Source organism: Formica exsecta, unplaced genomic scaffold (genome assembly GCF_003651465.1).
Source record: "Formica exsecta isolate Colony F162 unplaced genomic scaffold, ASM365146v1 scaffold194, whole genome shotgun sequence".
Taxonomy (NCBI): domain Eukaryota; kingdom Metazoa; phylum Arthropoda; class Insecta; order Hymenoptera; family Formicidae; genus Formica; species Formica exsecta.
In genome coordinates this window covers 49,328-54,750 of record NW_021849240.1, presented here as the reverse complement: position 1 = coordinate 54,750, position 5,423 = coordinate 49,328, and the positions used below count along the sequence as shown (strand labels likewise).

The following is a 5,423-nucleotide window of genomic DNA, read 5'->3' as shown; positions in this document are numbered from 1 at the left end:
GAGAGAGAGAGAGAGAGGGGATATAAGAGGGATGCCGAAACAGCTGATCGATTACCTGGCCTCTTAAGAGAGGCAGACATGCTTAAATTTAATACGATACTGGTACTGTTATTCAGTCTTAAATATCATAAATCTCAATATTCGCTTACAGAATGCGCCATAAAATCTACATCTCGTAAGACAATATTATTTATTGAATATTTATTAAATAATAATATTTATTAAAATTGATTTTTTTTTTCAACGAAAACTAGATGCTTCTAATTAATTAAATCCATTTAACCGTTATTTTCGAGTCTTTAATTTAATATTCATCTATATAAAATATTTTTTTGCGCCAAGATATCGTATAGGTAGGTCAATCACAAGAATCTTGAGATCGAGTATTTAATCATTACATTGCCGGTTAACTAACCCATTTGAGATTTCATAGCTCGCTGCCTTTTACATAAAGATATGGCAAGTATGGCAAGTGAGTCCTCGGAATGTGACTTAGACAATGAGAATGGGTGACGGCTGTTTTGCAAGGGAGGCTGGCACGCGCAAAAATTACGACATTGCACAGGTAGATTGAATGACCTTACATCGTTATATGCACGCTCGTCTCATTGACACCAAAGTGTTCTATTATTAATCTCGCTAACAAGCGTAATCGAGCTTAACGTGTATATATATATATATATATATATATATATATATATATTCGGAAGAGTAAAGCGTTTAAAACCGTAATTCAGTTTTGCGGTCGTTTACACTCACATGCGTGCGGGCGCAAAGCTTCAATATTTACTTTAATTGTATTATAATTAATCAAATTTTGCATTATTGCGCTACTGCTATCTCACGACATGATATAGCGGCACAATATAATACAATATCCGATTAATCGTAATACAATTAATGCAAATGTAGAAGCTTCGCGCGAGTGAACGATGCGAGCGCGGACGTAGCTTCGTTGAGATGTTTTATTAAATTTCATAGCACCAGTCAGCCTTCGCTCATGATCGATAGATAACGCATGCTCTAGTCGACCGGCGAGAAATGAAAAATAAATGTCGCCCTTTAGGCGAATACTCGCGATCAAAGGTGAGGAACGCGCGGCGTATAGAAAGAAAGTGGTCTATTTTTCGCTAGAGTTAATTAGAGAGACGCGCGCATACACGCGCTTTCAATTCTATCTGTTTAATCTATCTAATTACTCCATGACGAAACGTAATGAAATTATGAATGAATTAAGTAGCGGTACGACAGAACGTTCCATGCCGCTTTAATTAAGTCGCGTGACGCGCGTAAGTCGCTGTATGAGAGTTAAGCCACCTACACCGCTTCGTTGAAGAAGAGGAAAGAGGAAACTTTCGATTATCAATGCGAGAAGACAGGTGAAATTTGCGAAATTGAATCGCGCTTATTTTTCAACAGTTTTCTCATTACGTTTTATATTTGGTAGAATATTTTTTTAAACGATGCCATATCCGCGCGGGCGGATTTTTAATATTCACAGATTATCTTAATCTCTCTTTCTCTATTTTTTTTCTTTAATTTTTGCGACGTTGAATTCATTTCGCGCGACGAGAAAACCCCAATCAAGATTTCACGATTACGCGATTCCGCTGACTTTAATGAAAGCGTTATCCCGTGTATATAATACTGGATGAGAGAAATCGAAGAGCGAACAATCGCGGCTTTGATGCGCCAAGTAGTTTGATACTGTTCGACAAGTGTATTACCGTTCGTGATAAGTCGCAGAAATCGAGATTGCCCCGGGGCTGTTCTCTCACTCCCTGAGAGAGAGAGAGACAGAGAGAGAGAGAGAGAGAGAGAGAAAACCAGTACATGAATGCCCATTGTCCGCGATATCCATCTTACAAACGATCACGTCGACGACGATCATTCAATGCTGCCCCGACTCTTAAACCCTACTCGATCATGAACGTACTTTCCCTCCATTTGTGATGGGCAAACATATAGCTTTTAAAATTATGTTTTTTTTTTATCGGTACTATCTTCTCCCTTCAGTTAATTCATATTCTACGTCCTGAATGTGGATTCTATGCAGTATACCATCAGGACTGATAAATTGTAAATAATTTATTCTCGGCAGCTAAATCTTAATAAACGCGAGAGAAAAAACGCTATAGAACTCGAAATTTGCGAGTCGTAAGATAGGGCTAAAGATATCGTTTCGTATACTTGGCGATAGTCGTCCGTCGAAAAATACTCGGGGAGATTCCCGGCGATTCTGCGTGTCTTGCACACACAGAAGCTATTCGAGAAGAGAATAGAAATTGTTCTTCCTATAAATAGAGGCTCAGGACTTAGAGAGAGAGAGAGAGAGAGAGAGAGAGAGAGAGAGAGAGAGAGAGAGAGAGACAGAGAGAGAGAGAGACAGAGCGAGGGGATTAAAGCGAACGACGCTAAACTAAACGTTGACGCGCATGACTGGCCGGCACTGATGTGAGTAGAGAGAGCTTCGCCGCGCACACTTGGTCAATTTTTTATAGTCCTCGGACTGTGTCCCCGAATTTGTTTTTGGGATCGATAGAAGGGAGAGAGCATCTCGTGGATCGTCGGAGGGGGAGTTATCTCGGTAGATACTTCCAGACCTACTTCCGGATATAAAGGGTGGGAGGGAGCATTCGGCCGCCGCGTCGCGGCCGCGCTCCTCTCTTAGAGAAAACAAGTTCTCCGAGAGGCGATGGCCGAGGCGCGATCGCGTGAAAAATTGACAAACTGCGCCGTGACTCTGTCCGCCACCATTTTTCAACTTCTCCCTTTCTTTCCCCTCTTCTCACAATTTAACAACTAGCTAGTTTTATTTTTGACAGTTTTGCTATTCGATATTGATTCGTCGCGATACGAATAGTGCGGTCGTGGCGGCCGGTTCAACGAGATTAATTATTTAGGGACAATCGGTTCTCTCGGAGGCAATTTATACTTCCCATAGGGCCGAAGAGCATGCGATATGCATGCACAGTATAAAATGTAGAGCATCAAAATCGAAATGGTGGTACATATATATATATTTTTTTTTATTACAATCATAATGTGTCGATTTGTGAAAAATTTCTAGAACTCACGCGTATATACGCGGTAATGATTTCCGAATTTACGAAATTAAAAAGTTGCGTTCCGCTTATTTAAAAAAATGTATCTTTAAATTTATAGTTATATGAATATTCTCTTCTGTTTTATTTGCGAATACGAGAAACGCGCGGTTAAAATTTCGACGTTTTATAGAGTCGAATTTCGTGCGCGCAGAAATTCTTTGACTTTTTTTTGTTTTTTAGCGATATTGCAACGGTAGAATCACGTTTTATTGAAACACCATCATTTTCGAAATTTTCGTCGAATATAATACGCGCACGCGGGGCAAAGGATTTCGCGTGCGAGAGGGACGCGGATGCGGGGCCCCCCTCCCTCCCTTTCCCCTTTCCGAGTATCTAAACTCGTTCGCGTTCGATATCGTGACGGCGCTAATAAATACCGTCGAGGTAAATTGCGAAAATGATATTCCTCTTCTCGCCTGGCGGCGAGCACTCTCACATTATCGAAGCTGAAAAGGTGGCTAAAAGTGTTTGTGTGTGCCTTGAAGATCCCGGGCACGACAGTGGCACCTCCGCCGAGGGCTATACTTTTGGTTAAAGTGGCTGTGCGCGCGCTGGAGAGGATTTCCCCTGGAGAAACAGTGCGACGCGACGGAGGATTGAGCTAACAAATTCCCCTTCCGTTCTTCTGATGAAAACGGTTTGAATTGCCATGCGAGGAGACGAAGAAAGAAAAATTACTCGGTCGGAACGAGAAATAATCGTTGTCGGCGTGAGGTAAAAATAGCTTTCGCCCCAGAGAGAAACGGGACGCTTTCCTTAGAAAAAAGAGAAAAAAGTCGTGACACAATGAGAGGGATGTGTAACGTGACGAATCTCTTCGAAAAAGAAACTCGGGCGAAATTGTCCGTCTCCGGTTTTTACGTAGCGAAAAAAAACGCGCTGCGTTTGTGTTTCCGAACGCGCGACACAGGACAGCGCCCTTTATCGTCTTGGAGCAACCTCGAAGGCTCTCTTTCCGGTATTTCGCGACCGGAAATTGAACATGACCGTTTACGACTATGTAATAATTGGCTTCGTACCGGACCATTTAAACAGCAATTGTAGGTCATCTCGGTAAGGTACTTGGCACGACACAATACCGCGCTTCCTCTTTCTCTCTCTCTCTCTCTTCCTCCTTCTTTTCATATAGAGTGCCGCTGAAGCCACCGGTCGAGATTGTTGACAATGAGACTGGAAAGTGGCTCTCTCAAATGAATCCATTGAGCGTTAAATGCCGCCGAATAACGATTTGCTCGTGAAACGGGAATCGCACGATGGCCCGAGTGATACGCGATTAAAAATGTATCGACGTTACATTTAACCTTTATAGGAAGAGGGAGAGAAAGAGAGAGAGAGAGAGAGAGAGAGAGAGAGAGATCATTCCCCAGGAGATTTTGTAATGTCCCACTCTCACGCCATTCTATTTCCTTTATACGATATTCTCTTGAATCAACAGATTTAATCCGACTTCGATATAACTGACGTAATGAATTTTCACGAAAATTCTTATGATCATATGATTAGTGTAATTGCATAATCATCCTAATAAGTCTTCTCTGAAAAGTTTTGAGGCAACGGGCGAACAGGATGTTGAATTATTTCGAGGCCACTTTCGTCTCGTTAAAACCGACGAGGTCGGTGACGTTTGAGTGGACCGGAGGAGCAACTTACTTTCAGTTCTGTATTAATATCGCTCTCGGAGCAAAATCTTACCGGAATTCTGATTAGATCCTCGCCCGGAAAGTTTAAATTTCATTGCGCATCACTGCAGAAACTCCGGACGGACACTGTTTTAGGCAAGAAACGCTTTAATAAACGTCGCGTTCTACGTCCCGTTACAACGATCAACGTTTCTAAAAGGTAGCAAGTCAACTGGGAATGCATCGATCGTCATTTCAAGTACTGCACGAGGTCGTTCTATGAGCCACCGTTCTTGATGCAACGGCCAATCGCTACAACGCGATCGAAGCGTGATTCAAATTTCATAGATCTAATTTTGTAGAAGGTCTGATTGCCTTGAAATGATTCTCTCTTTTTATTCAATTTATCATAAAAAGATTTAACAGAGAAACAAATCTTGAATTTTAAATATTAAATCTGTAGGAATGATAAGAAATAGACTCTCTCTCTCTCTCTCTTTTTCTCTCTCTCTCTCTCTCTTCCCCTCTCTCTCTCTCTGTTTGTCTGTCTAGTTTCGCTAGGGTTAAAATTATTGTCCGGTGTAACTTTGAAATCTCGCCGAGTGAAACGGTTATTCCGTTAACGTTGCCATGCGACCCACCTAACTTATCAGATTCAACATAGTTTTGAAGAAAGTTTTGTACGCCTACACTCTTT

At 41.6% G+C, this 5,423-nt stretch overlaps 1 protein-coding gene across 2 annotated transcripts in view; it reads left to right on the top strand.

The window, feature by feature from the left end:
* The window catches only part of LOC115234090 (gamma-aminobutyric acid type B receptor subunit 2), a 35,398-nt gene that overhangs the window by 962 nt on the left and 29,013 nt on the right, over positions 1 to 5,423 (top strand). The gene's annotated exons all lie outside the window — the stretch shown is intronic.